At 43.5% G+C, this 22,970-nt stretch overlaps 1 long non-coding RNA gene across 1 annotated transcript; it reads right to left on the bottom strand.

Annotated features, from left to right (window-relative positions):
* Positions 1-482: 482 nt before the first annotated feature.
* Positions 483-13,685, bottom strand: LOC146007275 (uncharacterized). Its single transcript, XR_014444311.1, has 3 exons — positions 13,464-13,685; positions 3,487-3,562; positions 483-703 (listed from the first exon to the last, which is right to left on the bottom strand). It is a non-coding gene; the product is annotated as an uncharacterized LOC146007275 (long non-coding RNA).
* Between the last annotated feature and the right edge of the window lie 9,285 nt (positions 13,686-22,970).

Raw genomic sequence — 22,970 nt, 5'->3', positions numbered from 1 at the left:
AACCACGATGGCTGCCTCACCTGGTACATTGTGAGGGTTGTATACACAACCTGTGAAGGTTATTACCCAAAATGCCTCCACCAATCCAGCATTATGATCACTGTGCCCTCTTAGTTCTCTTTTTTATGTATTTGTGTCTTGTCTATTGCTTTATTACTTAAATAGTTTGTGTTATGTGCATTGTTTTTGATGTCTGTAAAGCACCTTGAGTCCTGTTGGAGATATAAAATTATTATCATTATTATAATTATTATTGTTAGAAAAATGTGTAGTAGTAGTAGTAGCAGTAGTAGTATTACTAATAATAAATACATTTATTTGCAACTACCTTTGAAAGTCTCTCTGAAACGGTCTAAATGAAGGAAAGGAAGGAAAATTACTTATTACCAGATTTAGGTTCTACTGTATGTAGAGGAAAATTGATATCGTTTATAAATGAATTTTATTGCATATTACATTCTAGTTTTTTGCATACAGCATGATCTAAATCCTAACTCTATAATGAGCTTCGCACAATTTTCTGTCTTTTATGCTGAAAATGTAGACTATTGCTCTTCTAACAATTTTATTTTTACTGATTTTTAGACACTTTCTTCACTGCAACATTTCCTTGACACAATCTATTTCGTCCTTTGGTCTTATTTACTTTGATATCCAATGTTGTTTTTGATGTCCCGTGATCCATTATTCAGTTTCATGCACCCTGTGAAGAGAAGCGGCATACAGTATAAGAATTTGTCTATAGTCCTCTATGGTCAGGGGTATTTGGGAAACTACAGAACTCAAAAAGTTCATCGTCAGTTGGGGTCACATGACAATGCCAATTCCTTATCATTCAAGGTCAGGTGGAAAGTAGTAAAGAGAAATTCTATTGATCTTGTCTTTTTAACAATCAATGATTCTTTGATATCTAGAGTAATACTATTAATTCATTTTGGTGTTTTTTCTTACTTATACAGTATTGCTGATTTTTAATTTTTTTTTTGGAAATACAAAATAATTTATATTTATCATTGCATTTTAGCTATTTTGCTGCTTCTCCCTACTTGGTATTTTTTCACCGGAACGCCTTTGTCCTGCCAAATCAGGGTCTGATTCAGAGATGTATGCTAATGCCGCTGCTGCTGTGACTATGCATGTAGATACTGGGCAAAAATATGCAAATATTGCAGCTGGGATATTTCTACTGAGACGCCCACTGGCAGCTTTGCAAATGCATTTAACTGTGTCACAACATCAGGGCGTATTTCATACGATAATCGACCTCTCAGTAACTCTATGGCTACCCAGTATAGGCAGACTGTAGTGAGTTTTCCGCGTCAGTAAAAATACTCTGTTGCTGGAGCTGACATGTTTATAAAATGGTTGCAATCAGCGGAAGCTCCCCGTGTTGCTTATTGTCCAAAGGAAGAGAGGACAGCCCCTGCTGCCAGTTGGGTCTTGGCACCTGCACAGTGGAGCTGAGAGGGATAAGACCAGCACATGCGCACAAGCGGCGGCGGTACTGCTGTGTGCTGGGGAGCACCATGGCCAAAGAGGTGTTTGAAATACTATTATTTTCTGTATTTTATTTTAAGGGTGCATGACCACGTCTCCTGCTATTAGGCCACGCCCCCATAGAAATACCCAGGCCCAGATAGGCTCTCTACTGCCCTGTTTGCATGCGGAAACCCCAGGCTTCTATGAACTCCAGCCGCAGCCCATAAAAGCTGAATAGGGCTGAGGATCAAGCAAGGAGTGACTTCCTTCAGAAAACCAGCTACCTGCTTACAACTGCCTGGAAAGAATAGTTTACTTTGTAAATTTAATAGCCAGTTTACTATGCATTAGACTAAACAGATTATGGGCCTGGTACAGACTTGATAGCATGGCAGCGAATTAGCAGAGCCGTGCGATCACCCTAAAAATAGCTATCCGACACCCGCCTGCCTTTCGCAAGCTTGCAAATGGGTAGCGAAGATGTCGCAGCCCAGCAAAAAGCTGCAAATCCATTCACTATGGAAGTCCGACCTGCCAATTACACAAGGCAGTCCCATTAGGAGATTTTTCCCTCCCTCTGGGGCTGCCTCTTTGGCTTCTATGGGCAGCAGCCATAGCAGCCCATAGAACCTGGGGCGCGCATGCGCAGTATCTAGTTTGGTACTGTGCATGCGCCGGTCCCGGTGCCTGTCATCTGTATTGAACAGGCGCCGGGACCAGGATTTAACTTCTATGGGATGCCGCCGAAGCAGCCCATAGAAGGTGGGGGCCAGCACATGTGCAGTACAGAGATCGGTACTGCGCATGCGGCAGTGGCTTTCGTCTTCCAAGCGCAGAGGCCGGGACTGTCCAGGAACATTGGTGCTGGGGATTGCCTAGGAGCAGCGGTGGCGGGGATCACTGGGAGTAGGAGCGGCGGTGGCGAGGGGTTGCCAGCCAGCAGCAGCCCCCCTCCCACTATAAGGTAGGAGCCGCCACTGCCTAGCACTTACCTGGCGGCTGCAATTAAATCAGGCTGATGGATGCGAGAACTGATGGCAGACACCATCCCTCCAAACGCCTAGACATGTCTGCGTTTTCCCTAGGCGCACCTGCGGTTTTTCTGGCACTCCCATAAAACAGCCAAATACCACCTCCAAATGCCGGCTTCCTGTCAATTACCATGCAAATGGCCAGCGTTTGTAAGTAGAAAAGAAAAGTAGAAGGCTTTCATTGCAGGATGGCCACGCACATGTGTACCGCGACCCTTACCCATGCGCAATCTATCGATAATCGGTCCCTGCGCAATCGGGTCTGTATCAAGCCACACATATGTAGGTTTGTACTAGACCCCGAGGTCAGAATTATAGTATTTGCTGGTTCGTTCCCGAAATTATTCAAAACATGTAGCGAAAAAAAATTATACTGGGCAGCCCCCTCCACCAACCTAAAAGTGCATTGATGATCCCCATTAGTAAGTACTAATAGATTTCGAAGATCTTGATCTTAGAAGTTGAACCGGCTTGGCCACATCTGTAGTGAAATAATTTCGCTGAAATCTCCCCAAAGACGAAGACTCTCTTTCAACTCTTCCTGCAGTTAATTCACAGTAACGCAACCGCATACACTGTTATTACATACTTCATCCACACTTGGCACGATGCCCAAAATGGCCAAATTAGGTTTGGCTTAAATTAAATGTTTTGAAGCCAGTCATATCTGAAATGAGACCGCGTAATTATACTCTATTTCCCATTTCCATTCATTTCCTATATAAGTTACTTGCCTGCTTCCGAAAGTAATTCAGCTGTGAGCATGCTGTTTTATGTAATATATTTTAAGACTTTAGGATTAAAAAAATGTACACACACAATGTAACACCTAAATCTTGAAGTGGCATTTCATTTTATATGTTTTCACTACCTAATTATCAAAACTTTTTTTGGGAACCCCCCTCTCCATCTCCACGCACACACCTCTGTTAATCAACAGAACAGCAAATACTCAACAGATGATGAATCAACTTACCTAGGGACGGACAACGTACCCGACATCAAACTTAGCTCATTTCAAAGATTTGTTTCCCTTTTGCAATTTGCGGATTCTAAATCAATGACAAATTTGCATTTAGAGTCCTTGTGTATGGATACATGAATACAATGAGCCCATGTGTACGAACATATGTTTGCACTGTTGATAGCTTTATATTCTGATAAGTTGTGATGCATATTAATGAAATCTCTATGCATGTTAATTTAACAAGCATAAGTCATTTTTCTAATAAAAATGTTAATTACTTGCATGTTTATTTGCAATTTGGTATATACAGCAGCCATCATTAGCAACACATTTTTCTTTTGTTTGAAGTTCCTTCGTAAGAGTCCGCTGGTAATTGATCATGCAGTCCATCCATTGGTAATGATTTAAAGGTATTTGAATTTAAATGGGCCAGGCAGCTAGGGGGAATAGGAGCGATGCTACAATAATGGTACAGGTCTCACGAAATACAGTAACTGTGCATCAATATAGTAAAACTATTTCCGATTTTAGCGCAGATAAAAATAGAATGGAAAACACTAAGGCACAAAGTCAGCTGAGCTGTGATAAGAACAGGCATTTCCAATCAATTTGGAGTGATAATCGTAACAGCGGGCATGCCAGCACAGAAGGAATTTTTATTGTGCATGAGTACGATGGCGTATGCATTTACATAAGACAACATTTTTACCGGGGACAGCTGGGGACATTGGCCCTCATTCTAATTCATTCTGGGTGAATTCAGGCCCGTTCCGATGTTTGTGCATGTGCAGCTCCCCTTTGAGAACGGCTTCGGTGACGTGCATAGTTGCTGAACCGTTTGAAAGGATTGGGCAGGCTGGCGGTGATCGGGGCATCTGGGGGCACGGGCATCGCCCATGGAAATGCCCAGCGTTTTATGGGCATCCCAATGAAAACTCTGGGCGTTCACATGGGTACGCGGGCAGGACAATGTGTGCAGGAGGCGGGTGCCTGATGTCACATGATGTCAACCGCCTGCCCTGTCTTTATCCCAACCCTCGTAAATAAAAATAGTCAGTTCCCACTGACTTCTATTTGCGAAGCCAGGAGAAATCATTCAATGGTCGGCGACTAACGAATGATTTCTCCTGCAGCGGAGGCATGCGAGATAATTTGTTTTTGTTACACATCCCTTCGCATAGTAGCAAGGGGAATAAGTGGCAGGGGGGGGTTATTCAGTGGGCCGACGTCTCAGATGCTCGGTAAGCTGCGATCCTTGCAACTTACTGAGCAAACTAGAATCAGCCTGATTATTCCATGGGTGGTTCAGGGTGGTGACTGGGAGGTGACAACGTTTTTGCAAAAAGAGAGGCTGTCAAGACGTGGCGGCGATCACAATGGTCATATCTTAAGAAATTTAAAAGAGGTTGTGTGCCAGGCAGTTGTAGAAGTCGATGATGGCACTGATGGTGCATTGATGGTGGAGAGATCAGAACCACCACACTCTACTTGTGTAATATCTGGGCGCCTGATTCATGCGATGCGATTTTTTTTATTGTAAAGACCCAATTTTTTATTGTATAGTCACCCATGGGTGATTTCATACCCCCACTATCCAACTACGCATGGAGTTGATTTTATATAGTGTGGCGAGCGTAGCGAGCCACCGAGCCCGAAGCGTGGCGAGCGGACGCAGAATACATGCAAAGTAATCCGCGTCCCCTATATAAAATCAACTCCATGCGTAGTTGGATAGTGGGGGTATGAAATCACCCATGGGTGACTATACAATTAAAAATCTGGTCTTTACAATGAAAAATCGCATTGCATCGCATCACATGCCTTAAGTAGTGGCATGCAATGATAAAATCGGGCGCCCAGATAATACACAAGTACCCACTTCTGCATTGCTCAGATATGCAAATTAGAGTTGCAAAGTCTGTGACAATGTAGTGCATGCTTAAATTGACATTTGCATATTTTCACACTTGAGAATCAGTAAAAATTTGCAGCCCAACCTGAGTTGTGAGCACCTCTGACTCAGGCCTTAAGGTGGCCATACACCTACAGATTTATCTTCAGATCTGGCTGGTTGGAACAAAAACTCTGGTAATTTCGGAATGACACTTTTTCAGTTTTCCAGCATTTCCAAGTAAATGGTCCACTGTCATGTGCTCTCATCCATAATCATGTTTTTGTTCCAACCACCCAGATCTGAAGATAAATCTGTAGGTGTATACCCCCAGCCCTTATACCTTAAGGTTCACATGGGACATCAGATTTACATGAGGAGCCAAGAGGCAAAACAAGAAAATGGAAAATATGTGTGTGGCTATTGCATGCAAAACAGTGGATAGGTAGGATTGATAATACAGTGGTTTGTAAGGTATTATTATAGCTATAAAACTACTATATACTCTCAACAGCAGGGATGGCCAAACTGGTCCTCGAGATCTAACAACAGTTTATGTTTTCCAGGCCAGCCGAGGACCTGTACAATGTGTCAGTTAGGAATAAATGCAACATATTTGAAAATGTAACAGTTAGTAATGACCAGTGGCGGTAAAATCCACCACAGCCAAATGCAATCTGTGAGACTGCTCTGGCTTCACTGTGAATGGCAGTGACTTCATATTGGAAGTCCAACGTGCCAGTCACCAAGGCAATCCCAATGGGAGGTGTTCCCTCCCTCCGGAATGCCTCTTTATGGGCTGTTGACGAAGCAGCCCATAGAAGCTGGCCACATGCACAATATAGAAGTCGGTACTGCACATGAGCCAGTCTTTGCGCCTGTCATCATAGTACAGGCACCGGGAACATGAACGCTGTAGCAGGGACCAGGAGTGGCGGCTGGGGGTATGCCAGCATTGAGGCCAGCGGCAGCCCACCTCCTACCATAAGGTATGAGCCGCCACCAGCTCGGTAGTCTGGAAAACTCTGGACTGCTTGTAGATCTCAGGGACCGGTTTGGCCAGCCCTACATAGTCTATGGTTAAAACTTATAGTCCTTTAATAGTCCTTATAGCAATGGAGACCAGCACATGCGCTATAGACTCTAGCACAATGCAAGAGTTTACTTCTCCATCAGAGAGGGGGCAGCACGATCTTAAATCACCCCTGGGTGTTGGTGTGCAATGTGCCCCCCTATCCTTTAGGGCCCCGTGCCCGGCCTCCATTATTAATACATGAGAGGGATTATTACAACTATAGATGCCAACCCCGGGGCATTTTTTCAATCCCGGGAATCGGGATTGAAAAATGCTCAATCCCGGGATTCCTGGGATCCCGGGATTGGCATCCCTAAAAGAAAACTGCCCCTGTCCCCCTTACGTTAGTGCAGTCAGTAGCGCACGCAGGGGGGGTTTCCGAGTACCCAGAAACCCCCCAGAAGTCTAAGGGCCCTAGGCTGAAAGCTGAGGGTCCCCTCTTTCCATGGGTACAAGAATTTTAAAAATCGGCCCTTGGGAACCGGAGATATATGACTTCAAAGCAGTGGTCCCCATCCAAGCCTGTTAATTGCTCTTCCCAGTCAGATATTTCAGGTTCTGTCTGACATAGAGTTTTTCTGAGGGTATATTCCAAAAGCTGGGACTCTGCTTCTTTGATGGACACTAGTAGTTTGTCTCTACTCTTCCGAGAACCAGAGATATCAGCCTTCCAGCAGCTGGTTACTGCTCCAGCTCCACACACCTGGTATGTAGTTTTATATGCTCATTGGCAGATTGCTCTGCCTCCTGAACTCTGATCCCCTATTCCCCAGTACCATTTGGTAGGTGGGATTCTCTAGTTTTTAATTCCATTACAATCTATGAAATCTATTTCCAGGAACTGGAGATATCTGCAGTCAAGCAAGCTGTCCTCCCACCAGAAAATTATGAATAATAAGCCCACTCCACTATACACCCCTCCTCTGCATATTAAACATCCTCTACCACCCTGGAAGTTATGTATCAGGGCCCCTTCATTCAGCCCAATGCCCTCATCTCCCACCCCATCTCCCACCATCTGTGCAGTAAAGGGGTAATTAGTAAAAATTACTGATCCAGGCCATACATGCTGAGCAGTTGATATAATACCCCCTACCACCTGTGGGACATCAAAGTTTCCCCCACCCCTACCGCTTGAGGATCGGTAGGGGCCCCAATATATTGCTATGCCCAGGGGCCTACACTGCTGTTGATGCCCCTGTATGTATATATATATATATATATATATATATATATATATGTATGTATGTATATGTATATATATATATATATATATTTGTTTTTATTATTTATATACATTTGGTCTATCTATAATACTTTAACTGACCCAGCATATACTGGGTCACCTAAGTGTCCATTTCCGTGCTTTGCTCCGCCTCTCTGGAAACCCCCTTTTGAAAATCCTGCGTTTGCCACTGAGTGCAGTGGAGCGGGGCAGGCGGCGGCTATCCCCCATGAGTGGTGGAGCGGGGCAGGTGGTGGCTGCGACGCCGGATGGAGAGGAATGCTGTGTGGGGCCGTGAGCGTGTGCTGGCGCCGGAGGTGCAGCGCTGCGGCCTGCGCAGCATGACCCATAGGTCACGCTGCGCAGGCCGCAGCGCTTTACCTCCGGTGTTGAAACCCACTCGTCGCCCCTCCCCTCCAGTCAGTGTCACAGAACAAGTGAGTGACAGAGGGCGGAATGACCGGAATCCTCTCCCAGCCTGACCTATCTCGGCTGTACCCCGCGTCGGTAACAGCCGGGCAGCGTCTGAGCGGGTGCTCAGACGCTGCCCGGAAATAGACTGTACAATCCCGAAATCCCGGGATTGGATAGTCCAATCCCGGGATTGAAATCCCTGACATTTTGGGGCCAAATCCCGGGATCCCGCCGATCCCAGGATTGGCCACTCTAATTAAAACACACAAATACACACTTGTGTGCAATTTGTAATCAGTCCCAAAGCATTTATTCTATTGTTTCAGATTTTAATAACACCAGTGGTCTGATATAAAATAGATAAATAAATGTGCTAAAAATGCAAACAACCGCTTGGATTCTGTACAATGTGTACACTATCACACTGTGAAGAACAGCAGGTATTAATTTCCCCATGAAAACTCCAGTATTCAAAAACTCATCCCCTAGCAAACAATCGCGGAATTGTTTATTTTTTTTAAAAAGGTTAAAAAATCCATACGCAAGGCCCCATTCTTTCAGGTGGATGACTTAATCCCTGCCATGAATTGTCATCCTTAATTATGAACAAAGAGCTGAACCCTTTGCAGCGATCTTTATGGGAGATAAGGTTTAAATATTTTTTCAGAGTTTTATGTGAATAGTTGCATGAAAATTGATCAGGTCTAAAAAGTCACAGTCCAAATGAAGCTAAGGTTAAGGATAATTTATACATGATATTCTTAATTTTATTCGGAGCCCTTTTATTACTATATAGGCCTTTATGACTTTAAAGAAAATGTCAGTGGCGGCAAATGACATTGTACTGAATAATCTAGTTATGAGGGAGAAGACATTTAAAACTCCTGTATCATAGTATTGCTGTGTTGCTGCCGAATGTACACTTTCACCCTCTACCGGCTTCAACAAACTTGACTGACTGCTGCTTATTTAATTTGGTATTTCTTTTGCATTCGTGTCAAAAGTGGTCCTGATGAGAATTTAGCTCATGGTTTAAAGGTATTGACTGCAGTATGTATAGGTTTGTTTGTAAGAAATTATGTAGCGATGGACGGTGGCGCTGGGCAGCCTTCTTACCGGTACAGCATATTTGAATGCAGTGTACATGGTATAGTAACAGATACAGATAAACAGAGAAACAATTAACCCCTTGGGGCCGGGCAGCGCTGCTGAGCACTACATCAGCGGTTGCCCGACCCTGCCCCCAGGCACCCAGATCCAGGCAGTGGCTGAAGTTCAGGGTTCAGCTCAGTGCTCAACTCAGCGGCGCTGCCCGGCACTAAGAGACAGACAGTGGCAATCCCGAGTATTTTTCAGGCTTGCCAAACTAGGCACTTCAGCATAGCCCGGAAAATTCTCGGGAGTTCCAGTGCAGGGGTTAAACATAGCAAATATTTAAGCAGACATTAATGACCAGTGGCGGCTCCTTAGGAGGGGCTGTAGCACAGTTCAAAATGTAAATAGCGGAGTCAGAGACACTGCCAGTGAGTCAGTTTGGAATGGCAGTTGGTGTGGCTGCCCTATTTGAATTTTGAACTGCGCTGGAACCGCCCCTGGTAATGACACCTATATGGAAAGCCATAATTTATCAATCACAACTAGTACAGAAACACGTATAAATCCATGCGTATGAATGAGGAGATAACTCGCGTTACCAATCAGAAGCGAGATATAAACTAACGAGCATCCTGCCCACATGAGGTTACATTTTCAAGGAGGAGGTCAGGGGCAGGTTTGGAACCAACAGTGGCCCTGTGAAATTTTGTAGATGTGACCCCACATTGGCAGCACTAGAGGTAACACATGTCGTGTAGCCATGGCAACATCACTTGAACATTTTTTGTTATTTCATCTCTACAGAGTTGCTGTATTGCAGAGATGGAATAACCAAATTAATGAGGACAATGCAGTGTTCTTCAGGCAATTTCCAGTTATAGGCCTAATGTTTAGACCATTCACTGCGCATTTCCAAGTGTGATCACCACCATCATACATAGACAAAAGTAAGAGCATTAAAAACCAGAAGATGCCAAGGTGATGGGATGCCAGCTCATGCCAGAAATAGGGGTCTCGCGTGTATCAAAAGTAAATGACGGTTGCCAGATTGCACAGAACAACAATTAGAACTGTTTTTGATAAAAAACAAAGATGTGCTGCCACTATGTCGACTAGCAAAACATTGACATTCATTAATGTCAACAGCAGAATGTTAAATGGTATGTATATACTGTATCGCATTGTTATAATGGCAACATCTAACAAGTAGATATCTGAAAATGTCAACATATGACCTGTCACCATAGTGGAAATGTCAACATTACTGTTAGGGTTAGAGTAAGTGCTAGAGCAAGGCTGAAAACTGCCATCGTGTCAACATTTCATGATTGCCAACATGCTGTACACTAAAATTGTGCTTTTCGACATGATGAACGTGTCAATATGATGTCTGTAGAGATGTTGACCATGTCCAAAAATTTCGTCAAGGTATACCAAACCCACAATGTGACAGGATATACAGATCACTGTGTACAGAACCCATATTTATCAAACTCAGATGGTATAGATCAGAGGTTCCCAACCTTGGGTACTTGTACCCATGGGTGTACTCTACAGACCGGTTGGGGGTACTTAAAAATAATATTGGTAATGGCAGAAGAAGAAGAAGTCTCCCGATGGTGGAAGAAGTTTCCCATTGCCATGAAGATGCCATGAAGATGAACCACATTGCATCAGCGTCTTCTCATGCCTTTGCCTGACCAGCAATACACTGGGAGACCTTAGACATCAGCAGTCATCTGCCCAATGCTGATATGGGTGGAGGAAGCAGCAGCATTAATCCTACATGCATTAACAGGGCCCCCGGAGACAGTACACAGCCAGTGGCCAGACACAGAGGGATCCAATTCCTGACTGAACACTACTCCTCCCTTACCGCTCACTTCCTCTCCACTCGTAAGTACTATGGATATTTCAAATTGAGAGGTGGGTACTCAAAAATGAAAAAGCTGAATAAAGGGGAATGGGAGAGAAAAACTGCTGGTATAGATAATGACATGGACTGATAGCATCTTCACCATCATAGGATATTAGTCCATTGTGTTCTACTATAAACAAGCAGCAAGGGATCCATTTCTCCATGTAGCCCCCCAGACAAATCAGCTACGCAAGCTGAGCACTTGCAACCACCATCCCGAAAGTGTCTGGGTTATTGTTCTGCACATTAGATATTATTTGTTGAGGGCATTAGACAACCCAGATGTCATCGCTGATGTGTCTTTTATATTTACTAATATGTGGTCATGCTAAGTGTTGGAAATGATAGAGGAACCAGGGGAGAGTACTCATTTTATAGAGGTAATTGTGTCCACCTTGTGCCAGCGCTGGTGTGACTAATCATCTCCACATAGAGGTGTCTCCATGGAGATGCAGATGTTGGATGAATGGCCATCCTGGGTGTCAGTAGACATTACTAGTTATGAGTACAGCTATATTAAATAACTTAGACTCATTCATATTTATGTTCTTTGTCCGTCATCATTAACCTTATCACCAGAAGAAAGAAAGCTCAGAATAATATAAACTAATGTGCCTAATTGTATAAACTTAATTAGACACAAGCTTGCTAAAGTTCCAAAGGGAGAACTAAAACAATAAGTTGTGCTTTAAGAAACTTCATAAAGTGGATTCGGAAAGTATTCACAGCGCTTTACTTTTTCCCACAATTTTGTTATGTTACAGCCTTATTTCAAAATGGAAGAAATTAATTGTTTCATTCAAAATTCTACAAACAATACCCCATAAGGACGTGAATATTCACAGCCTTTGCTCAATACTTTGTTGATGCACCTTTGGCAGCAGTTACAGCCTCAAGTCTTTTTGAATATGATGCCACAAGCTTGGGACTCCTATCTTAGGGAAATTGTGCCCATTCCCCTTTGCAGCACCTCTCAAGCTCCATCAGGTTGGATAGGAAGTATTGATGCAACAACATTCTCAGATCTCTTCAGAAATGTTCAATCGGACTCAAGTCTAGGACACTCAAGTATGTTCACAGAGTAGTCCTGAAGCCTCTTATTTGATATCTGTGCTTAGGGTCATTGTCCTGCTGAAAGATGAACCATCTCCCCAATTCGATTATTCCATCTTTGTCTCATCAGACCAAAGAATTTTATTTGTCCTGGTCTAAGAGTCCTTCAGGTGCATTTGGGCAAACTCCAGGTGGGCTGCCGTGTGCTTTTTTTAGTAAGGATTGGCTTCCGTCTGGCCTGATTGGTGGATTGTTGCAGAGATAGTTGTCCTCCTGGATGTAGGAACATCTCAAGGATGATCAGTGGAAACAGGATGCACCTGAGCTCAAATTTCAGCTTCATGGCAAAGGCTGTGAATACCTATGAACTGTATATGTGATTTATTTTTTTATTTTTAATAAATTTGCAAGAATCTCCCAAAAATCTTTTTTCACATTGTCATTATGGAGTATTGTGTGTAGAATTTTGATGGGTAAAAATTATTTATTCCAATATATATATATATATATATGTAAAGTTTCATCAGGGTAGCTTGATATTTTGATTGGATCTTAAGGGTCTAGGGTTGCAGAGGGACTTAAAGGAACTCAGGGGGAGAAATAAACCTGAATGAAAGTGAGGAAACAAAGTGGTGCAGCTGGAGAAAGTGAAATAAATGAATCTCAGGAGTATTAGCTTTAGGTGGTCTAAGCAGATGCAGTTAGCACCCTCCTAAACATCCACCACAAAACTTACACCTCTAAAACCAAGTTAGTTTGTACAGCTTAGTGCAGAGGACACAAACAAGGCAGGCAAAGCAAACAACTCAGTGACTAAAGCAGATCAGTGGCCAGGGGAGGCGAGGGGAGATATTTAGAAGTGAAGGTAGGGAAGCCACTTTACAAGAAGACTATTCCAAATCAATTCACTGTGGGCAACTAGCAGAAGTCAACCAAGCAACAGCTTGGCTAAGGTGCAAAGCTAAATAATGTAGCCTAATATCTAAGGATCCCCAACCTCCATTCATTATACTGTAGTTTACCTTTGTTAGCAAAGCTAGTTCTAGCCAATTTACCTTAAAGAAAAACTATCCAAACCAGGCATGGATCTGGGTCAGGACAGTGTGAGGAACCCTTAGATGCAAGGGTTCATTTTAGGACCTCAATTTATCAAAACCACAAGATTTTATAATACTGTAGATCTGCTTTAAGAGTTGAAAGATAAAAGAAGTGAGGTGCGCAAATACAGGGCTTAGTGAAAAGGCAGTCAATCCTCTATAAATGAGAAAGAAAGGTATTTATTCAGATGTATGTATGCAATTTTGATTTATATTACCAGTTCTTGGAGATAAGTAGTGTAACCCGTCTTTATGGTGCTTTTTAGGAACAGAGCTGTAGTCCCAAATGGTTGGCACAAGACAGTTTTCTTCAGTGAAGGCCAGGGTGAGGGCAAGATGGCACTGCAATAGTAATTTGTACCATTGTAAAGTGCTGGACTTGATCCAACCTTCTTAGTGCATCTTAGGAACAAAGCTGTAGTCTCAGGATGTTTGCACAAGGGATGTCACCTGGAGAAATAAATCAATTAGCTTGGTATAAAATAAAATTCAAAGGTATTCCTCATGTGGCCCATCCTTATATTATATCTCCAAGTTGCCCATCAGTCAAGTGAGTTCAACGCTTTTCTCTGGCTCAGAAGAAAGGACCACAAGGTAGTTTTCTTTATAAAGAGAGTCACAAGTATGGGTTAGGAAAATGCAAATGTACTTGTTTCCTAGCACGGCCACAATCGCGGGCATCGTGTGCCTTAACTCGCCACTCTTCGGGCTCGGTGGCTCGCTGCGCTCGCCACACTAATCTATTCTCAACTCCACGCTGACGTGGATAGTAGGGGAATGAAAAGGTCGGAGGACGCGCACCGCCGCCCCTCGCGGGCTCGCTGCGCTCGCCACGCTTCGGGTTCGCGTCAATCGTGGGGGTGGCGGCCACAATGGGGGGCCATTATTTTTTACACACATGACGGGGCCATACCCAATGAGAAATGGCCCATATTGGCCCTTTTACCATTTTTTTACTATGTTAAATGGACTCAGTTTCAATGTTAAAAAAATTTAACATTGAAGCCTATGGACACGATGGACCCGATTTCTCCATAGGCTTCAATGTTAAATTATTTTAACATTGAAGCCTATGGAGAAATCGGGTACATCGCGTCGTGTGCGTTTTGGTATGCACCCGACGCGACCGACACAATTTTTTCCGACACGACCACCACAATAGAAATCGTGGTGGCCGTGCTAGGAAACAAGTACCAATGCAAATTATTAATATGCATCCAGTGTAAGTTGTAGTGTATTTAAAATAACTTACTGTATGTCAATATGCAATTCGTTTGATCACAAGTTCGCATGATACATAAGAAAAACTGAACCATTAAATAGGCTTGTTCCCAATAATAATACTAGCACTACCCAACACCAGTAATACTAGTACCTGCCACCACTAGTCATACTAGTACCTGCCACCACCAGTCATATTAGTGCAAACTACCACCAGTGGTACTAGTACAAACCACCACCATTAATATGAGTACCAACCACCACCAGCTACAGTATAATAGGACTTACCACTACCAGTAATACTAGTACAAACACTGATATCACCACCATGACTTGCTTTGTCACATTCCACCTATCTGGTTTTCAGCAGAGAATTTGCAAGTTCCAGCTCTCTCCTTGTCTGCCTAATCCTCAGACCCCCCGATTATGCAGTACACTACAATCCTTGCCTTTCAGAAAGCATCCATCATTTTTTTTTTTTATCCACCCATTTATCCTCATTTCTTCTTCATTAAATGCGCACATTCGGTGTTCCAAAAACACATCAAAGTGCAACTAAATGCAGAAACAAAGGAACCATATTAACTTCATACCAATGCATTTATTCATCAAACCGTCGCACATACTGTAGAATGAAAAATGTCGAGAAACCAAACAGTACATCATTTCAGTGTGATTGTGCCAATAATTAGAAATATCTTCATTGTAATCCTGCCGCAGAGTATTAAATTGAGGATCAAAGTTAAACAAATATAAACTATGTACATGACCTGATAGAGCTTCATCAGGCTCTTGTGACTACAAAGCGGCATGAATAATTTATGCAATGTCAATACTCATAATGAACAGATAAAAACGTAGATGGAGTAGACTTGCATCCAAATAACTCCTGGTCAAGTTATCTCCCATCATGTCAATCATCGGTGCATTGTATCAGGGCCATCAGCGTGAGAAGGCATTAATTCCACATAGCCTTGTCAGCAATGGCAAGCTATCACATCAATCTGGCCAGTGAATTGTTGCATCAGTGACTTCAACAATCAGTGTCATGTATGTCTCTGTACCAAGATGCATCTCATCAATCAGTGTGATGACTTCTCAGGACACGAAATAAGTAGAACAAGGAACACAACATCAACCCAGGGTTGATGTGACATCAAGGAAATGGCTATTATATTGGATGTGTCTTAACTAAACAAGGAAACTTGTGTCTACTGGTTTTATTCTTTTTCTTAGAAAGCACCAACATAATCTGCGGTGCTGTACAGTTTGGATACAGTGTGAATCCCCAGTGATTACTGTACAGCGTTCCAGCACAGAACATAATTTGAGACAAGTGGAGAAAAGGGAGTGCTTGCAATAGCTTGAACTATAATAGGAAACAATGGACAATGGAACCCAGACCCTATCCAATGGGAAGAGGGCTCCAGGAACCTGCTGATATGTACAGTAGATAAATGCTTAATCGTGACATGCTTTATCTTTACTGTGTAGTGCATGACTCATCTGCTTAAATAATATCATATGTCTGAGTAAATATTAGTAACCATAGTTTACTGTTTGGCTGTCTAGACTCCAGGTTCAAGACTTGTTTACATGCCTCTATAAAAGGATCTGCATGTGCACAAGTCTGTTACTATGTTCTTGGAGTGCCACATTGCTATATGGTTGTGCAGAATTTAGCTTAAGAGAGATTGATACCTTATCATTTTGACTTCTATTTGTCTTCTATTGAGTGTATCCTGTTATTGAGTGTATTCTCTGCTTTGACTCAATGCATGTACTAATTGCTCACATCCAAAACATGCCTCCAAACTTGATGAATGATGGTCCCCATAATGAGCTAATCTATAGGAACTAGAGATGAGCGGTTTTGATGAAAACTGAACACACCCAAAACATTGGGGTTTTCAGTCTCTGGTCACTTTGGGGTTCCACGTCGAACAAAGACCCTGCTTGGGTCATCTTGCCAAGCTCTGATCTTGGCTCAAAAAAACAAGTCTCATTTTTTTTTTATTTGGGGGGGGGGGGGGGGGTGGCATGTCCATCTCTCTTTAGTTAGGTGTCTTATTGCCATAGGAACAAAGAAATTAAACTAACCCAGATCTTTAACATTTATAATTAGCCTTTAATCTTTCCTGTGTGTAACTACGAACCAACAACTTATGTTATGTTACTTTCTGAGACAGAATTCTTAAGTATGAACATTCAGGAGCAAATAGCATTTGGACTGCTCACAATACAAGGATTCAAGACACAAAAACATGCACAGTAGTCCCAGTTACATTTAACCCAGACTACAAAGTTTATTAAAAATCACCTGAGCAGTGGGTCCTCCTTTTCAACTAAATTGCATTTTTTTCCATCCATATTTAATTAATAGCAGACCTAGGAGAAGTATCTAGTGCGATGTATATTTTTTTAAATTACTTTAACGACATGAGGTTATTCTCTAAACCCAGATACTGCCGATCAGGCAATACTGACAAGCTTTAGAAATCCCATTGACTAAACCCAATAGAATTTAAGTTTCCAATGAAAGAATTCTGCGACTCTTTGTTCCTTGAACTTAACAGAATTAAAGCTAGATTGTTTCTTTTTTATTTAATTTTTTTTTCTCCCAACAGCAGACTTAATACAGAAATGTGCCCTTTTATACTCTTAAGATTCCTATTAATTGAAAAATCGCGAAAGCAGCTTACAGTATGGTATCTCTATTAAATTCTTTCTTCTTTTTTTCTGAGATAAACTTTCTTCTCTTTTTTTTTTTATTCCTTTAAATGCAAATCTTTTGGTGTAACACTGTGCCTAATCTACTACAACTAATTAATCTGTTAAGGCTGATGAAATGTTACCTCTGAATTTTTTTTTCTTTCCTTGTTCCTTGTATACAATTATTGTAAGAGTGGTAAATAAATCAATATTCCCAATTCAACTGTAAAAAACAATCAAGAAAAGCAACGCTTCTCGGGGATAAAAAAAAAAAAAAAAAACGAAAAACAAAAATAAAAAAAACAAGAAATAATATTTATTAACTCTGGCGCAATACACAGCAGAGTCTAATACCGCTCAAGCATTTTCTGCAAGTGTAATAATAAGCAAACCCAAATACATGATGAAACTAGCACATGCCAATACTTTCACCATTTTACACAGCAGAGTAATTGAAGGATTTAATGAGAAACAAACCAATAAAAATAAATAGACCATGGTAAAGGAGAAGAGACGGAACTGAAATGGAAGTTGTTCCATTGTGAGTTTTAGCATTTACATGCTTTGACCGATAAAATATTTGGATGGTGCTATTACCACTTAAAAAAGTAGCTTTTGGAACTGTGGGGTTGATTCTAGTTCTCTCGCAATAATGCGAGTTTGGCCCCGTCCTGAAGTATTTTGGACTGCACATGTGCAGCCACCCTTTGCCAATGGCTTTGGGAACTTGCATAGTCACCGAGCCATTCGCAAACATCGTGGCGTGCCGGGCAGTGGCCGGAATGGGGCTCGCCCATGGGAAGGCCCAACATTTTATGGGCCTACCCATGAAAACACTGGGCGTTCCCATGGATATGTGGGTGGGTCGATGGCTGCCAGAGCGGGCAGCTGATGTCACAGGACGTCAGCTGCCCGCCCAATCTTCGTCCAGCAGCACGCCAATAAAAGTCAGTTTTCTCTTCTGTTTGCGAAGGCCGGAGAAATTATTCGATGGTCAGCGACCATTGAATGATTTCTCCTGCAGTGGAGGCATGTGAAGGGATGTGTTTTTGTTACACATCCCCTCGCATGGTACCGGGGGGTGTATTCGTCACATCGGCGTCTCAGGTGCTCTGTAAGCTGCGCTGTTCGCAGCTTTCCAAGAGCACCAGAATCGGGCCCTGTGTCTAAGACTTGAACATGTTTAGTGGGTAATTCAGAGTTGATGGCTGTTGTGCGAATTTCGATGTAGAAAGACTGTGCATGCGTACAGATCGTTGAGCACATGCACGAGGCCAAACAAAATAATCAATGAATACATTCGCAAGCCATTTGCAAGAAGATTGACAGGAAGCCACCATTTTGGGTGGCATCTGGCCGTTTCCTGGCCAATTTCAAGGGTGGGGGGGTATGTGACTTCAGCTCTGGCCTCGATCAGCCTGTCTCTGTTGCAGAGTTGTAGAAGGACCAGGGTTATGCACACACTGGAAAAATCCCTAGATGGTGAGTGAGTTGGGAATGGATTTGCAGCTGGACGCCGACAGAGATCTTCTCCAACCATTCGCAGACTTGCACGGGGCGGGTTTTCACTCTGGTTTTCTGATCCCGGGGCTCTGCAAATTCGCACAGCAGCAACCATCTGCTGCTGTGCAATGAATCAATGAATAACCCCATTAGTTTTTTGAAAATGTTATATATTTTGTTATTAGGAACAATAAAATGTAACATTTTGGTATGATGTAATTCTAGAGCACAACTGCACCAATCACACAAGCCATGGGAGCATACTGTACTTCCCTATTTTGGAGTTCTTCCTTCCAGGAAAAGCGACCTGCAGGGAAATTCATGGGGTGGGACTTGACCTCTGACATAATCAAGCTCTGCATTATTTTAGCCACGCCCTTCCAACAGGCCCGTGATTATCTCTCGATCCTGCCTGCTTCATTACAGTTAAGCCTGTTGTCAGGGGTTGTCAGGGGGGCTCCTCCTCATGAGTAGTACAGACTGATGCATTGGAGGGGTTAGGCTGGTTTAGCGAACTTGTGCACCCCCAACAAAACTTGTCTCCAGTAAAACTTTTTAGAGTCTAGCAAAATCTCCACACCTGCAGCAGTTATCCAAGGGTACAATCTTATTTGAACTATTTAATTCTTTACATATTATTTATACATTTTTATATTCTTATCCATTAGCGCCGTGGCTCGAGAGAGTGGTTCCTCTTCTCTCAAGAGAAAATTTCCTGGTTTAGCGAAGTAACTGGTCTCATAAGGTGGGTCTTTGTCAACAACACTGCTTTTGAAGCCGGTACACCGCACTGGGGTACTGAGCTTTTGGGGACCTACTACTGCAGCACAGGGTAGATCAGTTTGGAACCTGCAATTGACCTCAGGGTTGCTGAGGGTTGGCGTTGATAGCGGGGGTGCTGTTGGGGGTGCTTTTAACATACTAAGCACCCATCATGGTTAATTATATTATAGGGTACACTTTTAACATTGAAAAACCCATTAGGGTGCTTATACAATTTTAAATTGCATACCATTGTATATGCGATACAATGGCATACAATGCCATACAATGCAATGGTATACAATTTAAAATTGTATAACATCGTCTGCCATCGGGTAACATCGCATACCATCGTATGCCTTATGGTATGTGATGCGATGGGCGCCTTACTAGTACACAAGTACCAAATTAGGTACCCATACACTAGAGCGACTTCTCTGAATGGAGTAGTCGCCCGCGATCCACCTTAAACCACCCGGGAACATTCTGGGTGGCAGGAATGCATACGATACACCTTATGCAGTCCTTTTCCATAGGATGCATCGTATGCGATCCCAGTCAAGCCTACCGGAGACTTGGGGATGCAATATATCTATTTAGTGCAGTACGTGTGATCTGCAGGCACCGATATAATGCTCACTGGACCGCGCATCGCATCGGACACATGTGAATTTGACACTTTTCATTCAATTTCTCATTGGAATAGAATGAAAAGTGAACAAATCACAGTGGAATCCTTCTAGTGTATCTTTAAAGACAGTCAAAAAGAAAAATGTCACATGTTTTGGTTAAATCCATACAAAGCCAATAATACCTCTTTCACACCAGAAAATGCAGGGACATACCCAGGAATCCAATCTAGACATGCCTAGACAAAGTCCCGGGATTTTAGGCCCAGGACCCATTCACACCAGCACTAAACGCGGGTTGACCTGGGAATCTAGGCATGAACCCAGGACCAAATTCCTGGGTATGTCCCTACATTTTCTGGTGTGAAAGGGGTATGAGCAAAGAACTGCAGTGCGAAGAAGCCTCAATTTGCAATACTTGGCATAATTTTACAAAACTTTATATACCTTATATAGGACCTGATTCAGACGAGTGTAAGCGCACATGCTAATCAGGGACTCACGCGACGGGGGCGTTCGGCCGGTGCAGCGTGCGGCAATTACCCACTCGCAATACTGAATCAGGCCCATAATACAGGCCTATAATATAAAGCAACCAATCAGATTTCAGGTTGCTTGCCACAGGTTACAGTGCTTTTTTCTTGTGCACCACTTTTCATAACTGTCTCCCGATACGTGTAATTCAAATAGTTGTTAGCACGGTAACCATTGTAATTTAAAGAAACCTATTGTTCTGTCTCTAACTGCCTTGTTACTGTGTTTCTTATGTGCTCGTTTTATCTAATAATACAGCAAAGTGTTATTCTCTACGTTTCAGTGTTGCTGACATGTACAGAACAAAAGCTAGGGCACGGAGCGACAGCCTGCTTAATGACCAAAACGTAGCAGCGCTGGAAGATGAAAGCAATTCGACTTTACTGAACATTATTTTAAGAATTATCTCTTGCTATCGTATCCTCCACATTAGTTACCTTTCTGCTTTATACTTCCTAACATGAAGCAGAGACATGGGGTGAGACTCATTAAGAACAGAGAGGTTGAAGTGTTTTCCATGTTTCATTTCCTGTTCTATCAAGCAAAATATTCCAAAATGTGTCCTACAACATAAAAAATAATAAGATAAAGTATAACGATGGAACTGTAAAGGATTTGCTCTGGCAAGTAGATGACTCCAGTTCGTTTACGTTTGGCATTAGCTTACTGAATTGTAGGCAGGTTAAACTGGACTTGACGCCTGGCACAAGTTCTCTTTTATTAAGTAAAGGTATAATTAAGAACAAAAATGTTTAACCCTCTCCCTGGTTCTCCTAATGCAGGAATAGCTAACTACAGATGGAGCAGCTCTCATTAGAGCTGCTCCTGGCGATTCTATCGCCAATCGCCGTTGTGTGGCATCCGCCTGAAGAGGGAGCACGTGCGTACGAGATGCTCGCGTGCCTTGTTCGGACAGAGCCCGCCACCCTCTGCCGGCTCCCCACCACTTCCCCGTATACCCCTGCAGCCAAGGGCGGGCTGGGCCGGGGGGCAGGGTGCCATATGCCCCCCGGGCCACTCTGCCATCTGCTGTACAGGGCCAGTGGGCCACCTCTTTAGAAAGTACCCAGGTGGTCCAGCGGTTTCTGTACCTGTGGCTGCGATCGGACTGTCACTGTCAGCAGCCGGAGGCATAATCCACCATGCAGGGCAGGCTATGCACACAGTGTGATAAGGCTGCCAATGCGCGGCCTTATCACAGACTGCTGGTAATACGGAAGCTGTGATACAGCCGCGCATAGGCAGCCTTACCACACTGTGTGGACGGAGACTGTGCGCCTGTGCTCAGTCAGCTCTGTGTGCCAGAGCTGGGCTGACAGTGACTGTGTGTCCAAGCCAGGGCAGCAGCAGCACTGACTGTCAGACAAGTTCAACTTCTGACAGCCGGACGAGTTCCCTCCTAAGGCCCCAAGCTCAGCTTCCTTCCTGCCCGGGCTCTGCAGTAGCCACGCCCCCAACTGTCTTCCTGTCTTCTACTGATCTCCTCTGGTCCTTGCTTCCTCCTACTACACCGCACAGGATGGACTGGAGAAGGCTGGATCTGTGATCAACTGCAGATCGTAACTACAAGGTACCACTACTCCCTGACCCCTGCAGTCTACCTCTACCTTTCCCCTGCTGCAGTTTATTTCAATATCTCCCTTATGGTCCCTCCAACTCTCTCCCTCTTCCCTGCTGTCTCTCACTAACTCCCCTGTGGTCTCTCTCACTCTCTCCATCTACTCTGCTGTCTCTTTCATTATCTCTCCTGCTGTCTCTCTCTCTCCCATGCTGTCTCTTTAACTATATCCCTAGTGGTCTCTCTCCCTCTCCCCTGCTGTCTCTTTTACTATCTACCCTGCTGTCTCTTTCACTTTCTCTCCTGTGGTCTCTCATTCTCTCCCCTGCTGTCTCTTTCACTCTTTCCCTGTGGACTCTCTCCCATTCTTCCACCCTGTGCTTTTTCTCTCTATTTCTGTCTCCCCTGCGCTCTCACGCTATCTCTCTCCTGCGCTCTCTCTCTTGCTATTGCATTCTCCCCAGTGCTCTCTCTCAGACTCTCACTATCTCACTCTTCCCTGCGCTCTCTCTTGCTATCTCCCCCTCCACTGTGCTCTCTCCCACTATCTCTCCCCCCCCCCTCTCTTTCTCTCGCTATCTATCTCTCTCCCACATGTGTTTTCCTTTTCCGGGGTGGGCTGCTCCCACAGCACTGCTGTGTGAGGGATTCAAAACGGATCCCTCCCAGGAAGCCCTGTGGCCACCTGGGTCTGTGCGCATGCGCAGGGGGACTTCTAGGTAAGAAACCCAGGAGTCCAGGCAATGTTGTGGATCACAGTTGCCAGTGCTTATCACTTTGTGTTGCTTATCGCATACAGATGGGGC

This window comes from Crinia signifera, chromosome 6 (genome assembly GCF_055691185.1).
Source record: "Crinia signifera chromosome 6, ASM5569118v1, whole genome shotgun sequence".
Taxonomy (NCBI): Eukaryota; Metazoa; Chordata; class Amphibia; order Anura; family Myobatrachidae; genus Crinia; species Crinia signifera.
Note: the sequence above shows the minus strand (reverse complement) of the source record. Positions and strands in the feature narration are given on the sequence as shown.